This window comes from Bison bison, unplaced genomic scaffold (assembly GCF_000754665.1).
Source record: "Bison bison bison isolate TAMUID 2011002044 unplaced genomic scaffold, Bison_UMD1.0 scf7180017864123, whole genome shotgun sequence".
Classification (NCBI taxonomy): domain Eukaryota; kingdom Metazoa; phylum Chordata; class Mammalia; order Artiodactyla; family Bovidae; genus Bison; species Bison bison.
Genome location: NW_011494695.1, coordinates 965,827 through 985,355, shown reverse-complemented (window position 1 = coordinate 985,355; position 19,529 = coordinate 965,827). Strand labels below are relative to the sequence as shown.

Below are 19,529 nucleotides of genomic sequence, written 5' to 3'. Positions count from 1 at the left end.
CTGGCTTACTTCACTCTGTATAATAGGCTCCAGTTTCATCCACCTCATTAGAACTGATTCAAATGTATTCTTTTTAATGGCTGAGTAAATACTCCATTGTGTGTTTCCAGGAAAGAAGGGATGAAAGGGCTGGCTGTTGAGAAACCAGTGAACAGTAATAAAATCTATGTCCTCTAGCCAAAGATCACCAAAAACGATGCACCTATAGTTGAACTAACTGGGCTCACTGCAATGAGGGGGACGCACATCACGGGGAACTGTGGGGCCACTCAGTCAGACAGTGGTTGGGAGATTCCCTGATGGTCCAGTGGCTAAGTCTCTGGGCTCCCAGTGCAGAGGGCCTGGGGTTCGATTCCTGGCCAGGGATCCCACATGCTGCAACTAAAGATTCTGTATGCTGCAACTAAGACCTGGAGTAGCCAAATAGTTAAATAAAAATAATTTTTTTCAAAGTGTGCAAGATGATTACTTCTATAGAGTGGACGTCGGTTAGGTGATCTGAGGCAGGGTTGAAGGACTTTGCTATAGATTGGATGCCATCAGGAGAGAAGGGCAATTTTAGCCTAGATTCTTAGAAAATCTTGATCTACAAGGTACGAAGTGAGGCCAGGGCTGTGACAGTCACTCATGTTAGCCAGGACGGGAACGCTTCCCATTTGTGGTTTGTTTTTGTCTGCACCTGGACAAAACTATCATGTTCCCTCCTTTGTTTCTTCTCTCACGTCAGCACAGTTACAGGACGCCCTCCTCTGGTGTGGATGCTCTATGTGGATACATGCTCTATGTCCATTCGGCCTGGTGGTCAGTGTCCTCCCAGTTCTCAAAGGTCAGGAACTGCTTTCCTCCTTTTCAGGAGTTCTATCCAGATGGTGGAGATGAGGTGAGAGTCCAGAATAATGCTGTTACTCGTATCTAATATTCTTGATGTTTTGAATACCTACTAAGAGGCACAGATCTGACAAGGTTTCACTACTTAACTATTTTTACAGAAAAGAATATGTTTGTATTGAAACTGATGAAATAGTTCATTCTCTGTGCAGGAAATGATGACCCCCCACCACACTCTCCAATTCCCCCAGGAAACCTCCACAGTGGTTCTGTTTGCAATAAACATGGAGAGCTTTGTCTCTCTTCCCTAATACTCACAAATACTGATTTCTATCAGTGGGTTTATTTAAATGGCAAGCAAAAAGAGCTTCCCCAAATGAGCATTTCTAAGTCTAGTTTCTGGCCAGAAGGAACGTTTCCTTTTCAGTTATAATTCTCTCCAAACAAAGTACTTCAGGGGAAGCCGGAGACACAGCACACGTGACTCAGCCCATTGTGGCTTTAGGTCACATTTCAGCTCCAACCAGGGCTGAGTCACACAACACAGAAACCAACAGAAACAAAAAGTCCCATTCCCTCTGGAAAGAGTAGCCTTCAGGTCTCAGTGGACAATGGAAAGAAAAGAATACTTCTCAGAAACAGAAAATGAGGCTTTCTCTATGCCTAATTTACTACCTGAGCTTCCCTGGTGGCTCAGATGGTAAAGAATCTGCCTGCAATGTGGGAGACCCGGCTTAATCCCTGGGTCAGGAAGATCCCCTGGAGCAGGGCATGGCTACCCACTCCAGTATTCTTGCCTGGAGAATTCCACGGACAGAGCAGCCTGGCGGGCTACAGCCCATGGGATCACAGAGTCAGATAGGACTGAGCGACTAACGCTTTCACACTTTTACTTTCCATTTACCTTTAGGGTGCTGTCCTTCTGAGCTTTCTCACCATTTTAACCCTCTCAGCTCAAGGAAACCAAAAAAGAGGTACAAACTGGCAATCATTTTCTGCAAATCACCTGTTTGGTAACTGTCTCCTACACACTCCTGACTTGGACACAAAAGACAGTCTTGAGAGCCAGAGAGCCCAGGAATCAGACAGAGCAGGGTCTCAGCCGTGCCAGTGTCACGCAATATACGGAGGCATCCAGTCAGCAGAGCTTACCTGTCTAAGAATGTGTCCTGTGGTATGATCGCTCAGTGGGGCTGAGAATCACTCTGTGCAGTCCCCTAGCCTTCCCCATCCCCTGCTGCCCATACTGTCATACACTTCTTTTTTAATACTTATATATTTGGCAGCGCCGGGTCTCCCTTGCGGCACATGGGATCTTTAGTCAGGGTATGTGAACTTTTAGTTGCAGCATATGGAATCTAGTTCCCTGACCAGGGATCAAACCCAGGTCCTCTACATCGAGAGCTCAAAATCTTAGCCACTGGACCACCAGGGAAGTCCTATTATCGTGCATTTCTTTAATCCATGGCCAGTTGGTCAGAGTAACCCTTCCTTCTGATTTCTGGAGAATTATTCCTTGATAGGGGCTTCCCAGGTGGTGCTAGCGGTAAAGAACCCACCTGCCAAAGCAGACGACAAGACGTAAGAGACACGGGTTTGGTCCCTAGGTCCAGAAGATCCTCTGGAGGAGGGCTTGCCAACCCACTCCAGTGTTCTTGCCTGGAAAAACTCATGGACAGAGAAGCCTGGCAGGCTACAGTCCACAGGATCGCAAAGAGTCAGACACGACTGAAGTGACTTAGCATGCATGCACGCATTCCTTGATAAAGCCTTTCAGGCAAAACTTCACAAGAGGTCATTCCCTGCCTTCAAACAGGGAACACATATATTTAAAATCAAATGCCTGCCTAGAAAATCTCTACATTGTCACTTGTACAATGAATCAGCTCCACATAATGATCATATTATAAATATCACTATAGACATACAAGTTCAAAAGCTGTGGCCCCTTCTAGTGCAGAGGTTCCCTCCTCTGCTGAGCAGGTAAATCATGGTGCCCAGGAACCTGCACTCCCCTCCCTTCCCCTCTCCCCAGGACTGTTTCCAGGGTTACCTTATGCCCTTTGGCAGTGATGGATAGAGTGTTGTGCTAATGTTGGGCACCTCCATTATTCATGTCCCCATTCTCTGTCCTGGTCTATAATTGCCAGCATCCTGGAAGTAGAAGCAAAAATGGTATTACAGAGGAAACTTTCATCTTCCTGCTTATAATCCCTGACCAAAGCCAGGCTTTTCTATTCATCTAGGGTACCTTCCACCAGAGGGACATTCATTCAGGGCCCACATCCAGACAATATCCCACAAAAACAGAATACATGGCTTCTGGGATCTATAACTTCAGACTGAAGAAGCTGAGGTGATAATCACGTCACTCCACTGATATGATGATAACCGTATCAATCCTTAATCAGTCTACTACAGGCATAAATTCAGAGTTCCACTGGAGAGAGTCTGTGTCCCGGAATTCCTGTCAGGACCCAGATGAGCTCTGCTGAATAAAAAGTATTCCAGCATATTCTCACTCTCTCACTGAGCCTATTATAATCCAATTCATGCTTATTTAGAAATGCCCTGGATTTGTCAGAGTCATCTCTTTCCTCCTTTTCAGTTCTTAAAGCGATACTCAAAAGAGAGTATTCAGTTACACAAATTGAATCTAAAGGATACTGGCCAAAGATTTTTTGTTCAAAATGTGTAATAATAGGGATTTTTGTCCTAATTAACAAAGAGGCAGAACAAGTGACAAGCCCATCAGAGCACAATAAAAGTATCATTTTGGGCTCCAAGACAGTCCATTACTGTAGCTGATCGTGGTTTCTATTAAGTCCTAGAGCTACAAAGGTTGTAACTTTGCCATCTGCTACTTCATCAAATGGTTTATAGGAAAGATTCTGGCCTGGAGAAAAACTATATTGCAGCCATAGGCTGCTTGCTTCTCTTCTTTTTAAATTAAGACTTTTCATGGAAGCCTAGGATCCAAGCCCCAATTGCAGGGGAAAAGTAAATTTATGTAGTGTAGTAGCCACAAACTCTGGTACTCATAACTGTAAAAGTTCTGTGCTTAGTCACTCAGTCGTGTCTGACTCTTTGCAATTTCATGGACTGTAGCCTTCCAGGCTCCTTTGTCCATGGGGATTCTCCAGGCAAGAAAACTGGAGTGGGTTGCCATGCCCTCCTCCAGGGGATCTTTCCATCCCAGGGATCAAACCCAGGTTTCCCACACTGCAGGTAGATTCTCTACCATCTGAGCACCCACGAACTCTGGTATTCATAACTGTAAAAGTTCAGCCCTGATTTATTTCAAATTTGCTATACTTTGGGCACTGTTCTGGGGGCTTCCCAGGTAGAGCTAGTGGTAAAGAAAAAATCTGCCTGCCAGTACAGGAGAAGATCCTGCACTGGGTGGAGAAGATCGCCTGAAGGAGGGCATGGCAACCCATTCTTGCCTGGAAAATCCCATAGACAGAGGGGCCTGGTGGGCTACAGTCCAAAGGGTTGCAAAGAGTCAGACATGACTGAATCGACTTAGCACACAGGCACACGGGCTCTGTCTACTCACTGGGTATATCTAGATAAAGGACACAGAGTGAGACCTGGCCCATTAGCCATTGGTAAGTCTTTGCATTCACCACATATCTGAAATATATCTGTCTCTCCAGACATAAATAGCAAAACTCCCTCCAGGCTACCAACACTGGAAGCCAGGATCCAACCTCTTTACAGGTACAGAGACACTACGGGAGGAAGGTAAAGGCAGGGCCCTCACCACTCCATCTTCCCTGGCTCTCCTGGACTCCACTTCCCTTTCTGAGTTAACAGTAGAACCGTCTCTAGTTCAGGATTGCCTCTCAGACCACAGTCAGAGAGAAGAGAGTCAAGGGTCTGCTCTCCTACACTGTACACAGATCAGTGTCCTTCAACAGGCAATTCCAAGAGTTCTTTAAGTGACTTAAGTTTTACTAAGTAAAGAGTCTTCAAAGCCCTAAGATTGAAGAGAAAACATAATCAATTACAGTTTCAGTTGATTTATTTTAAAAAAAGAGACTCAGGGTCATGGAGCAAAAAGGGAACTACTTATCTATAGTTGCCATTTTCTGATAACAGCCCCCTTTTCTCAAGAGCTAAGGTATCTCAGGTATCTCAGATCTGTGCCTTTGATATCTGGGCAAAATTGGCTTTACTGCCTCATGGTGGGGCTCAGAGAGAGACAGTCAAAAAGACTCCGGTTGGTGGAAATGGCCAATGAACTTTGAACAGTGTCTTTCTAGTAGATCCTGTGATCTCCTACTTTATAGAAGCTATAGTGTGTGTGTGTGTGTGTGTGTGTGTGAGAGAGAGAGACAGATAGAGGATCAAAGTTAGAGCAAGCTTTCAGACAGTTCCTACTCTTGCAAGCATCTCAGAGTCTAGTCAGGGAAATGGACAAGTAAAGTGCATTAATTGCAAAGCTGTGTATCACATCTCACAATGGAAGTGTCATGTGGGGACCCAGGAAGGAGTGGGAGGTGCTGTCAGGTGAAGGCAGAGAAGGCTTCATGGAAGAGGTGATGATAAACTGACTCTTGAAGAAGGGTAGGAATTTCCAGACACCTTCATGGGTCAAGGCCAGTCCTGTTTTGCTTAGATGGGTAGTTCTCAAACTTCAGCAGGCGTAGGGTCACCTGGAGAGTGTCTTAAAGCACAGACTGCAAAGCCCCACCCCAGAGTCTCTGACTGACTAGGTTTGAAGTGCATCCAGGAATTTGCATCTCCAACGATTTCACAACTGATGCTAATGTTGAGAACCTGAGGCTTAAGGGCACGGTAGGGAGCAGATGTGGAGACAGGCATGCTGGGAAACAGGGACACGTTGGATCTTAAGGAACCCTGGGGCCCATGGAGAGACCAATCACTATCTGGACAGGTTTGAAGCTATAAAGTACAATCATCACATTTGTGTTTTCAGAGGGCAACTCTGGTGGAAGTGTAGAAGCAAAGGGCAGTTATAACCGGGTTCCAGTCAGCCTCTCAGGAAATGATGACGTTAGAACAAAGGCCCAGGGGAGTGACAGTAATGTCGAGGATGGAGCTGAGTTTACTTACATGAAAATGAGAACAAAAGCCTGGTCTCTTGAGCCATCCTGTCAAAGAGGGAAAGTAAATCAGCTGTCTCCTTGCCTCCAGAAACAGTTATTTGTTTTCATCCCTTATTAAAATATGCATTACGTATCTTCTGGGAAAGGAAACACAGATTTTAGTATCATTTCCTTAACAACCATAGTTTGTTAATTCTCTGTTCCAAGAAAAAGGAAAATATCCTTATTCAGTGAAGACATGGGTCTTTCGTATGCATCTTTGTCATCCACAAAGCCCTGGGTTAAGGGTATCTGGCAGGGTTTGGGGAAAATCCGTGTGTTCATAGTTTGGGCAGAAGCCAATCTGAGAAGGCAAGAGTAGCACAAGGCAAGAGCAGTGATGTCAAGAAGGCAAGAGGAGTGGCAGAAATACCAGAGAGGGCACCTGGGAATTCCTAGGCAATCTTGGAAATATTTGGAGGTAATTCAATTTCCTGTAGAATATGCTATATGACAGCATGCTGCTGCTGCTGCTGCTAAGTCGCTTCAGCCGTGTCCAACTCTGTGCAACCCTACAGACGGCAGCCCACCAGGCTCCCCCGTCCCTGGGATTCTCCAGGCAAGAACACTGGAGTGGGTTGCCATTTCCTTCTCCAATGCATGAAAGTGACAAGTGAAAGTGAAGTCACTCAGTCATGTCCGACTCTTGGCGACCCCACAGACTGCTGCCCACCAGGCTCCTCCGTCCATGGGACTTTCCAGGCAAGAGTACAGGAGTGGGATGCCATTGCCTTCTCATATATATGTTTTTATATATAAACATATAAAATTATATGTTTTTACAATTTTTTTTGGTAGTGCTGTGTGACTTGTGTGATCTTAGTTCCCTGACCAGGGATTGAACCCAGACCTCAGGCATTGAAGGCACAGTGTCCTAACCACCAGACCGCTAGGGAATTCCCTTATTTTACAGTATTAACAGAAGCTAAGGTACGGATGCTTAACTGCCTTAGCCGGGGTTTCCCCAGAAGTAGAGGCTGAAACAAAGGTTCAGTTGCTGGTGGTGTATTTGGGAACCCAAGCAGAGGGACAGGAGTGTGGACGAGGGGAGGAGCTTGGGAGCAGGGAAAGCCAACTCCAGCCTGCGGGATAGAACTAACCACCGCCAGCGGCCACTACTCACTTGATCCCATAGCACCGTCTAAGAAGCTTTAGGAAATACTTCTCAGAACCATCGACAGGGAAGTGAGGGGCCAGGGCTCCCCTAGTGGTCAAGGGCCAGCCTGCTGCTGCTGCTGCTAAGTCGCTGCAAAGCCTACAGGACATTAAATCTCACACTCTTCCGCTGCATACACAGAGTGCCTACTTCAGGCGTCAGAGAAGCCCGAGGCAGGAAGTGAGGGCAGTAAGGAGCTGTCAGTTTGCACCAGGTGGGCGGAGCCTGGGTGGACCTGGTTACCACGTGTCAGCATCAGGGGCAAGATCGGGATCATGTTTGATCTGAGAAGCGTCCAGTACACTTGAGATGGGTCAGAGCATGGCCTAAATGTTTCACATGCATTCTTTTATTTAATCCTCCCTATAAGGCAGGCATTGCTATCCCCACCTTACAGCAAAGGGAATGAGAGCTAGAGGCCCAAAATGAGACAGCTGGGAAGTGACAAGGTTAAGGACTCAAGTCGACTTCTTTTCTGACCTGAGCCCATGCTTACCCACAATTTTAGGCTATACTCAACACATTAAACTAGATGGTAACTCAGAAAGTTAGTTCAGGAGGCCATACCAAAGACTTTAAAATATTTGTTAATTTTATTTCTATTCTAGAAATCTAACTTAAGGAAACAATCAGAAATGTACATGAAAAATGATGTTTATCCTAGTCTTATTTATAATGGAAAAGATGTAAAGATACATAGATAAAGTATCAGACAATTATTTAAAATGATGACTGTGGGAATTCCTTGGTGGTCCAGTGGTTAGGATTCAGTGCTTTCACTGCCAGGGCCTTGGGTTCAATTGCTGGTGGGGGAACTACGATCCCACAAGTTGCACAGGGTGGCCAAAAACATAAATAAATAAAATTATGGCTATGAAGGGCTCCCCTGGTGGCTCAGATGGTAAAGAATCTGTCTGCAATGCAGGAGACCAGGTTTGATCCCTGGATCAGGAAGATCCCCTGGAGAAGGGAATGATAACCCACTCAAGTATTCTTGCCAGGAAAACCCCATGGACAGAGGAGCCTGGTGGGCTACAGTCCGTGGGGCCCCAAAGAGTCAGACACAACTAAGCAAGTGAGCCTGCATACACTCATGCAAAGTAATAGTAATTAATTTTTTTTCTTTATATGTCTCAATATTTTTAATTTCCACAAAAACATATATAACTTTTATAATCAGTGGCATTTTTATTTGATTTTAATAGGCAGTGGGTGAAGTGACTGTTACCCGCCAGGGACTCCCCACTGGTGCCCTAAGTCACCTTCCAGCACCATCTGGGTTGGGTGGTCTGTCCTGCCATGCACCCCTCACAGCTGCTGCTGTCAGTGCGGTCACTGAGGAGGGGTCCTTTGTGGCTGAGAGAAGGCTTTGTATCCTTCACAAAAATCCTCCTTCAAACATTCTGCTTGGAACCTACAACTATGTCTCTACTCCAGGGCTCCAGAGACACCTCTGCATCCCAAACTGGGCATCACCATAGCCTGGCCACTGCTCTGTGTGTCCACTGAAGGACTGATGATCCTGCAATGCTTGTGTTTCAGAAGATCTTAACTGGGGGCAACCCAGCTACAAATCTGGCCTGTCAACATGAGCTCTTTGTCCTGGAGAGGGCTACAGTTTTTCCTGCATTTCCTAAAGCCCCAGGACTCTTCCTGGCACCTGGAGAAGATCAGGATGTAGGAGGGAAAAGGGCAATGGGTCTACACCTTCTCACCCTTTACTAGTGCCCCTAGAGGTACAGTTGGCCCTCCGTATCCACACGTTCTGCATCTGAGGATTTAGTCAACCATGGATTAAAAATATTTATAGATAAAAAAAAAAAAAAAATTACATAAAGCTCCAGAAAGCAAAATTTGAATTTGCCACACACCACTAATTATTTGCATAGCACTTACCTTGTATGAGGTGCTATAAATAATCTAGAAATGACTTAAAGGATACAGAGGAATGTGCATAGGTTGTATGCAAATACCATACGTGTGTGTGTTAGTTGCTTGCTGCTGCTGCTGCTGCTGCTGCTAAGCTGCTTCAGTCGTGTCTGACTCTGTGCGACCCCACAGACGGTGGCCCACCAGGCTCCCCTGTCCCTGGGATTCTCCAGGCAAGAACACTGGAGTGGGTTGCCATTTCCTTCTCCAATGCATGAAAGTGAAAAGTGAAAGTGAAGTCGCTGAGTCGTGTCTGACTCTTAGCGACCCCATGGACTGCAGCCCACCAGGCTCCTTTGTCCATGGGATTTTCCAGGCAAAAGAACTGGAGTGGGGTGCCATTGCCTTGCTCTTTGAAACCCCATAGACTGTAGTCCACCAGGCCCCTCCATCCTTCAGATTATCCAGGCAAGAACACTGGAGTGGGTTGCCATTTCCTTCTCCAATAGGAATTATAGAAAGAAAGAAAGTGAAGTTGCTCAGTCGTGTCTGACTCTTTGGGACCCCATGGACTATAGCCTACCAGGCTCCTCCATCCATTGAATTTTCCAGGCAAGGGTACTGGAGTGGGTTGCCATTTCCTTCTCCAGCAAATACTATATGATTTTCTACAAAGGACCTGAGCATCCTCAGATGTTGGTATTGGAGGTAATATCTGGAGCCAAGCCCCTGCGCGGTCCCCAAGGGACGACGAGATGACGGTAGTTGTACTTTCACACCTTGCACCGAGTTGCTTCAGTCATGTCCAGCTCTTTGTGACCCTGTGGACTGTAGCTTTCCAGGCTCCTCTGTCCAGGGGATTCTCCAGGAAAGAATACTAGAGTCGGTTGCCATGTCCTTCTCCAGGGGATCTTCCCAACCTTAGCCAGCCCAATCTCCTTTATTCCCAATGGAGAAATTCTTCACCAATAGGATTTCCCACTTCTGAGTCTGCCAGTTAGGTCCCACCCTTTCTTCAGGGACAGAAGTACTCTCTGCTACATCTCTCATCATTACTGTGTGGCCATTTCTCTCACCATTTTATCTGTGGAGTCTCTCTCTTTATGTCCCTCCTAGAAATAATTCCTGGAGACCCCAAGCTAGAAGACTATCATACTCTGAATGGACATGGCTCAGGGCCTCATAGTGATGTTTCAAAAGGCCTCACAGTTCCCTTTTGTCCTTTAACAAACACTCTGAACAACTTGAAGGAAACAGTTGCTTGGCAGGGTGCACAATGGAGGAGATGAACCTGAAAATTCTGGCTATAACCTGAAGCACATTTGCAGTTCTATCTCACTACACATTATCTGACACCAAAAGATACTCTGACAAGAATCACTTGGAAGAAACCTTGAAACCAGTGGTTCACTATTTTAGTGGTTGTGTGGCACATTTTAAACAGCATCCCCCTGTCTAGAGAATTTCACCCACTATGAGGTCTACCTTTCCAAAGGGCCTGTGAAATCTACCCAGCATCCCTTGCAATGAGGTGATGACAAATGGCAAATGTTTCTCAGTTTCACCGCTTTGTATCACTTGCCAATTTCCATGGTGTAAATCCTCCTACTATGGCCTACTTCAAGTTACCAAAAGTTTATAAACTAACCTATAACATCCCTGAACCTTAACCATCACCTCTCAAAGCTAGCTTCAGCCAGCTTCAACGTTTCATCAGACAGGCAGGTGACTCAGATTTCATAATGCACCTGCATGAAACACAATCTTTGAAGAGAGAACAGAAAAATATTGGAAGCAAGCTCCACAAGGAATCTATGCTTTTGAAGTTGGCAGAGGAACCATCCTGTCTTGGAGTATGGAAGGCGTCCCATCCCAGCACCTATGGTATGGGTTGCTATGTCTGTCCCACCGCCCTAGCAACGTGAGCAGGAGACATGAGGTGTGCTGGAACACTGACTTGAGGGCCTCCAAGCCCATCTGGAGGTTCCTTATATTCTTCGTTAATAAATCCCTTTTGCATTTTGACTGAATACAGTGAATTCTCTTATTTGCAAAAAAGAGCACTAGTTGATTCTGTTTGAGGCAGAGATCCATAACTGTAAGCAGAGTTAAATATTGCTTCCATTAAATCTGTCTTTAGAGTTTGTGATTTTCCGCATGGGAGTGAAAAATGCAGGTTTCATTTAATCCCACCACTCCCGATCCATAGAAGCAGTGGACAGAAACAACCTCAAACTCCAATTACACTGCAGCTCAGGATGTAGGAAGGGTGAGGCTTTGTTGTGCGATGAGGCATCTAATGGGAGGCCCAGAAAACACTTGGGGAGAGGGAAGTGTAATTCCTTCACCTCAGCACTGCCACGTCTAATTTTCACCTCCAAAGAGCAATAGGAATCATGTAGATTATACACTATGTACATTTTGATGACCTCTCCCAAATAATTCTTCAAACTTTACCTTATTGTTCTAGCACTTTCTAGACCACTCACCTCTAAGAAACCTGAAACATTTGTTAAAAATTATTTCTGCCTTGCCAGATCTCCTAAATCAGAATCTCTGGGGATAAAGACTAGAAATTCACATTTTCAACTTTTGCTTAAAATTTTTGAGTATCTAACTTTCTTTTGATTTTGATTAACACCACAGAAAAGGGCCCCCCCCCTTTTTTTTTTTTTTGGCCATGCCACACAACACATAGGATCTTAGTTCCCCTACCAGGGATCAAACCTGTGCCTCCTGCAGTGAAAATGTGGAGGTCTAACCATTGGACAACCAGAGAATTCCCAAAGGTCCCCTCCTTGAAAATATATATTTAAAAGTTTAACAGAAAATCACAGGTATATAATACAACTTATATGTTTAAACGTGCAGGAATAACACTGTCATGAAATGTTTAATAAAAAGTTAAGCCACAGTTTTAGGCCAATAAAATTCTCCAAATGCCTAGGGGATATGAAGAGAAGGTGAGAGAAAGGTAGACCATTTTGCTGAAAGTCATATCTTCCCCCACTTTCTCTCACATCCATAAACCTCCTGTGTCCCCAGCAGAAAGTTCTCTACAGAGCGCTCTGCCCAGGCAGTTTCTAAACACAGATATTTCTTACCATGTCTGGAAGGTATGGTGGAGTTTGAAATATTAATAGATAAGCTTGAAGGAGAGCTATTTATAAGACACCATGCTAAGCACTTTGAATTAGTTGTTCATTTCATCCTTACAACTTTTGCGCTGTAGGCATGATCATTATTGTCATTTTATAGATAAGGTAAGTGGATGTAAGCAAACTGTCCATGCTTGAAGTGAGTTAGTGGCAGGGGCTAAACAAGAACGGTGGAAGTCTGACTCCAGAGTTTATACTCTTCAGGACTGGGCCGCACTGACAGTGCTTGACCAGGGTCAGATCAAAGACAGAGGAAGGAAATTCCAAGTGTTGCAAGGACGCTGCCTGCCATATGCATAAGGACCTATCCAAAACGCAAGATTTGCAGAGAATCTCGGAGAGCTTTACAGGGGGCTGGGTTTCCTCTTTAGCTAGTGAGGTCTAGTGTGTGATGCATGGATGGTGCTGGTGATGTGGACCACATCCACAGTCTGTGGCCTGAAGATTCACAAAGTATATCTGTAAAAAGGCTACAGTTCTTACAACAGAGGATGGATTCTGTCATTGTCATCTGATCCTTTTACATCTTCATTAAAAACCAGCCCAAAAGGCACTTCCCCAGAGGCCCAGCTGATGCTGAAACTGAAGCTCCAATACTTTGGCTACCTGATGTGAAGAGTTGACTCATTTGAAAAGACCCTGATGCTGGAGAAGACTGAGGGCAGACGGAGAAGGGGACAACAGAGGATGAGATGGTTGGATGATATCACTGACTCAATGGACATGAGTTTAAGTAAACTCTGAGAGATAGTGAAGGACAGGGAAGCCTGGCATGCTACAGTCCGTGGGGTTGCAAAGAGTTGGACACAACTTAGCAACTGAACAACAACTAGTAGTTAAAACTTCTAGTTGAAAACGTTCAACTTTCTAGTTGAAAACGTCTAGTGGTTAAAACTTCACCTTCCAGTGTAGGGGGTGTGGGTTCCATTCCTGGTCAGGGAGCTAAAGAATGCCTCAGGGCCAAAGAAACGAAACAAAAAACAGAAGAAATATTGTAACAAATTCAATAAAGACTTTAAAAATGGTCCACATCAAAAAAAAAAACACTTTAAAAAAACCTGCTAGGAGAACATCTTCTGGCATTTCTGCTGGAAAGCATGGACCCAGGCTGTTTGCGGAAGGAGTCCTGACTCCATCCCACCTCCGCTACCATCCTGCTTTCTCAGGTTTCACAGGACTGAGACGGTGCAGCAGGGTCCTGGGGTCAAATCCTAACCGAGCATTCTAGGTCCAAACCCCGAGGCTCTGTGACAACCTGGAGGGATCGGGTAGGGAGGAAGGTTGGAGGGAGGGGACACATGTATGCCTGTGGCCAATTCATGTTGATACATGGCAGAGGCCATCACAATATTGCAAAGTAATTATCCTCTACTTAAAATAAATAACTTACTTTTTTAAAACAACCTTAGGCCAGCTAGTTGACCTCTCTGAATTTCAGTTTTTTAATCTGTGAAAAGAAGATAAACATTCCTCACTCGCAGGAATGATATGAGGATTAAATGAAAACAGTATTTAACAAAGGTCCAGGCAGACTAAATGCTCAATACAGGGTAACTACTTAAACTGTCATAAAAGTCCACATCTCTTCCTAGATCATTTATGCATTAATTCCTCTATGCACACGCCCCTTCAGCAAACATTTCTGGTTGTGAGCTTTCGCTTTATGTACACATGTATCCAACAGGACACTGATGGATGGGAGATGTGGGTGTGTGTTATCGGGCCCGGGCTCACGTTCTCTGCAAAAGCAGTATCTGACAGGTGCAGGCCGGGCACTGCTGTCTGCTTTCACAGAGACCTCAACTACAGAGCGAGGCCCAGGGATCCAGGGAATAGAGCTATCTCTTCCTCCATGCTCTTTATCTTTTCTCTCGAAACAGCAAGGGCATGGTTTCTTTTCACACCGGAATAAATGGGATGCAGAAAGTTTCCCTTCTGCTTACAGCCTCCCTACCCTCCCTCTGTCATCTGTGCATCAGCTGCCCAGCTCTCTGTGTCTTTCTGCATTGTGCTATCTCAAGACTGTTCATAACAGAAGGCAGAGAATCAAGTCCGCGTCCAAAAGCCACACCGAAAGAGTAAAACTCAGACAAAAGGCTGTGCCTATTCTGATGGGTGAGCACTGCCAGCCCCATCAGCTCAGGTAAGACTGAATGATGCCTTTCTAAAGAAATGTTATATGGGTGGCATTTTCTGTCTTGCCCCCGGGGAAGAGCTAGCTCTATTCCCTGGATCCCTGGGCCTCGCTCTGTAGTTGAGGTCTCTGTGAAAGCAGACAGCAGTGCCCGGCCTGCACCTGTCAGATACTGCTTTTGCAGAGAACGTGAGCCCGGGCCCGATAACACACACCCACATCTCCCATCCGTCAGTGTCCTGTTGGATACGTGTGTACATAAAGCGAAAGCGCACAACCAGAAATATTTGCTGAAGGGATGTGTGCATAGAGGAATTAATGCATAAATGATCTAGGAAGAGATGTGGATTTTTATGACAGTTTAAATAGTTACTCTGTATTGAGCATTTATTGGTTGGCACTTTTCATGAATTTTTGATGTTTATTCATAGAAATAAATGGACTGCTTGACCTTTCTGGATTTCCTGTTCAGTAACTAATCAAGAAATGAAGGAAAGCAAATACATAATTTCAAGCCCTCAGACCACTGGTTACAACTGCCAAAAACTGATAAGAAACCAACAGACTCTGCTCTTTAGCCAGCTGTTATGTGTACCATTTATTATGTCTATATGCCTAGCTACCAGCTCCCTGCCTTAAAATCCATGGACTAGAGCAGAGTTTCTCAAACTCAGCATTATTGACCTTCAGGAAGGGTTAATTCTTGGTTGTGGAGAGCTGTCCTGTGTATTGTAGTGTGTGTGTGTTAGTCATTCAGTCACGTCCGGCTCTTTGCAACCCCATGGACTGTAGCCCGCCAGGCTCCTCTGTCCATGGAATTCTCCAGGCAAGAATAATGGAGTGGGTTGCCATTTCCTTCCCTAAAGGATCTTCCCAACCCAGAGACTGACCCGGTTCTCCTGCATTGGCCCCCATGAACTAGATCCTACATGCTACAAGGGAGATTGAAGACCCCCGTGCGCCACAACTAAGACCAGGCACAGCTAAATAAATAAATATTTTTAAAATAAATTAATAAATTTAAGCCACCACATTTAACGCTCATCCAGAAATTCTATGCACATGACCACACTGTTGGTTAGTGGTGTTCCCTTTGCTCTCCTTCCATTTGCTCCTCTCCAGGTGAAGAATAGCTAAGCTGAAACAGCAGCTGCTCAGACACCCACAGTTGTAGGCCATTCAGGCCAGGCAATCACCCAGGAAAACTGTCCCACACATGCGGAGTTGCGTGGGTACACAGGAGCCCGTTTAATCTCACTGACCTTTAATGCAGATAAATGTACAAAGTAAAAATGAAGGGACTAGAAAGAAGCACTTCCAGAATTGTGGAGTACGAACCAAAACTGAGCAGGACCTTGTAGGACCTTCCTGGATATAAGCTCCTCCATGTCCCTTACTTCTGGTTTGTAAAAGAGTTTAGTCTCCTCAGTTCTCCTCAAATTTCAGAGAGCAGACTAAACCAGTTAATGATTAGAGAGGTGAGAAAATGCAGAAACAAAGGAAAAGCAGTCAAGCAAGAAAAGTAATAATGTTCTGAACAACAGTTCATCAATGAAAACCAGTGGACAACCTTAACTACTTGTTGACCACAAACACACAAACCTTAGACTGGGGGGAACCAGATATTGATGATTAAATTTCTCAAAACACCACCCTGTTACCTCACCACTAACCAATCAGAGTGTTCATGAGCTGACCCAGGCACCCAAGGATCCCACCCATAATGTTGCCTTTAAAAACCCATGTTTAAAAGCCATGAAGGAGTTTAAGTCCTTTGAACATTAGCTGCCCATTCCCCTTGCTTGGTGTCCTGCAAATAAATGTTATACTTTCTTTCACCACAGTCCTGTGTCAAAAAATTGGCTTTGCTGCAAGTATTGGGCAAGCAAACCTGAGTTCAGTTTGGTAAAAAACCTCTGAAACTCCATTTCTCCGTAAAAGCAACCAGAATACTGGCTTTAAAAAAAAAGTCAAAATTAATTTTTTCAGATATAAATTAACTGAAGGTATGAAAAGATTCAAGGAGTATTAATTCAAAAAAGTGGCTGAATCTCAGTAAAAAGGACAAACTTTGTGATGTTTGGCATGTCCCATTATTGTCCTCTTTTGAATCAGAAAGTTGGCACCATTATTCATTGAACAAATAAATGTAGTTTGCTCTGGTTGATCAACTGGTTTATAACATAGCTGAGAATATCTATCAAATAGCAAAGCAATTTCACCATCCATAAACTCAGCTTTGACAGCTAAGTCTTTTACCCATAAGCAAACTGATACAATAATTTTTTTCATGGCTTACTTGAGTTCATATATTATAGATCCTAAGAGATGACTTTAGGGCTTCCCTGGTAGCTCAGCTGGTAAAGAATCCGTATACAATGCAGAAGACCCTGGTTTGATTTCTGGGTCAGGAAGATCCGCTGGAGAAGGGATAGGCTACCTACTCCAGTAATCTTGGGCTTCCCTGGTGGCTCAGCTGGTAAAGAATCTGCCTGCAATGTGGAAGACCTGGGTTCAATCCCTGGTCAGAAAGATCCCCTGGAGAAGGGAACAGCTACCCACTGCAGTATTCTTGCCTGGAGAATTCCATAGACTGTATAATCCATGGGGTTGCAAAGAGCTGGACACAACTGAGAGATTTTCAATTACAAGAGATGACTTTAATAAGGAGAGAATCTGAGAGCTTAAGGTACACGACATATACTGAATTCTTCATGAGTTGTTCATATGCTATCATTATCACTATCTTCACTATAAAACATGTCCATGAGATTTTAACTGGGCCTCTACCACTGAGCTTAGAATTATAAAATAACAGTAGTAGAGGAAGCAACAAATAACCCTTCACTGTAACTTCCACTCCTGCTGAGATGTAACTCCTCCATCAGAATGAAAAACGAAAAGTTAAATTGCCTAGAACTGTTAGTGTTTCAAGACTTTTCACACTTTTTTTTCTAATTCATTTTTGCCAAGAGTCTAAGTCCTTTGCACATCATCTCTGACGACATTGGTTGCCATGGTTTTCTAGCTTTCACTACTCCTAGAAATAAACAACCCATTAGATTTATGTCATTGTTCATTTGTCTCTTTGTATAAAACACATAGGTGATTTGTAGCTTGAAAATCAGCACTAGGTACCTCAAGTCTCCCCGAGCAAAAAGCTGGCACCAAAATGGTCTAACAATATATATAATAGCATGACTTCTGTTTAGCAGACTTTTCTTTATGAAAAGGTAATTATTATTTTGAATTAGTATGTCAAGTTTGCATGCTTCTAGAGTTACTAAAGACAGTTTATTTCTTCTGTCTTTTGTACATTCTCAGTATTATCTTCTGTCCAAGCCCCTTTTTCTAAGAAAATGTTAAAATAAAAATTAGCCTAAGTTGTTTCCAAAAGAATCACAAATTCCAAAGTTATAGACTCCAAATGAATTTTTGAGATTTTTTTATAAAAAAATATATTTACTTGAAAGCAAAATACATCATCATCTGGGCATTCTTTCTGGAGGTTCTAAACTGTTTAGGGGCTTGCCCGGTGGCCCAGAGGTAACAAATCCACATGCCAATTGTAGGAGATGCAGGTTCAATCCCTGGGTCAGGAAGACCCCCTGGAGAAGGAAATGACAACCCACTTCAGTATTCTTGCCTGGGAAATCCCATGGACAGAGGAGCCTGGTGGGCTACAGTCCGTGGGGTCACAAAAAGAGTTGGACAAGACTCAGCGACTGAACAACAGCAACAAACTTTTTACTCATGAAACTTCTGAAACCTAATACACAGGGGTTTTTTCCCACACCAACCAATTCTCTAACTCTCCAGAACCAACTGGGTGTCTCCAATCCAATTCTGACCCTAACTACCCAGAGTTAGCACAGACCGCACAGGTTAAGAGCTCAGTCACACAAGACTGAGATGCCAGTCCTGGGCCTCCCAAACTTTTGACTGGCCCCCTATAAAACCAGGTTCCCATGACCTCCTCCTTAGGCTTGATGATCTTCTAGAGTGATTCACAGATCAAAGGAAAAGTTTACTTACTGGCTTCCTCTAAAAAACACAACTGAGAAACAGCCAAATGAAGGAGATGCATGGGGCAAAGTGTAGGGTAGGTAGCACAGAGCTTCCAGGCCTCTCCTAGTGTGCCCCCCTCCCAGCACCTCCATGAATTCACTGACCTAGAAGCTCTCCAATCTCTGTGTCTTAGGAGTTTTTCTGAAGGATTAGGTAAGTAGGCATGATTAAACATTAGCTATTAATGATTAATTCAATTTACAGTCTTTCCCAGAGGTCAGGAGATAAGGATGAAAGCTCCAACCCTCTAATCATGTGCTGGTCTTTCTGGCAACCAGCCCCCATCCTGAAGATACCTAGGTGCCCCCAGCTACCAGGCATCTCATTAACATGCAAAGAGACACTTTATCACCCCAGAGATTCTGAGGGTCTTCGAAGCTCTTGGGTTAGGAACTATGGACTAAGGCCGAATATTATAATAAAAATGCTCCTATTATCTCAGGAAATAACAAGAGTTTTAAGGTCTCTGTGTCAGGAACTGAGTACAAAGACCAAGTATATATTTCTCCTTCTATCACAGTATCACAGAAGCACACAAATTCTTTCAAGTTACCAAGAGAATCTGGTGGGTGCAAACCTTCCAAATTACCTCAGACCCATCAGTCAAGGACCCAAAGAGAACTCAGTCTGAAAGAATATAAAGAGCTTCATCGCCACCAGGAAAAAAAAAAAAAGTTGGAGAAAAATTTATAATCTCCTAACCTAGATAGCATATTGAAAAGCAGAGACATTACTTTGCCAACAAAGGTCCGTCTAGTCAAGGCTATGGTTTTTCCGGTGGTCATGTATAGATGTGAGAGTTGGACTGTGAAGAAAGCAGAGGGCCGGAGAATTGATGCTTTTGAACTGTGGTGTTGGAGAAGACTCTTGAGAGTCCCTTGGACTGCAAGGAGATCCAACCAGTCCATTCTAAAGGAGATCAGCCCTGGGTGTTCTTTGGAAGGAATGATGCTGAAGTTGAAACTCCAGTACTTTGGCCAGCTCATGTGAAGAGTTGACTCATTGGAAAAGACTGTGATGCTGGGAGGGATTGGGGGCAGGAAGAGAAGGGGACGACAGAGGATGAGATGGCTGGATGGCATCACCGACTCAATGGACATGAGTTTGAGTGAACTCCGGGAGTTGGTGATGGACAGGGAGGCCTGGCGTGCTGCAATTCATGGGGTCGCAAAGAGTTGGACACGACTGAGCGACTGAACTGA

The 19,529-nt window shown here is 44.4% G+C and overlaps 1 long non-coding RNA gene across 1 annotated transcript in view; it reads right to left on the bottom strand.

Annotated features, from left to right (window-relative positions):
- The window catches only part of LOC104988322, a 277,473-nt gene extending 259,027 nt beyond the window's left edge, over positions 1-18,446 (bottom strand). Inside the window, exons 1-3 of the long non-coding RNA XR_825224.1 lie at positions 18,295-18,446; positions 13,516-13,572; positions 2,882-2,982 (exon numbers count right to left, since the gene is read on the bottom strand). This is a non-coding gene — a long non-coding RNA (uncharacterized LOC104988322). The remainder of the gene's footprint in view (positions 1-2,881; positions 2,983-13,515; positions 13,573-18,294) is intronic.
- Positions 18,447-19,529: the final 1,083 nt, after the last annotated feature.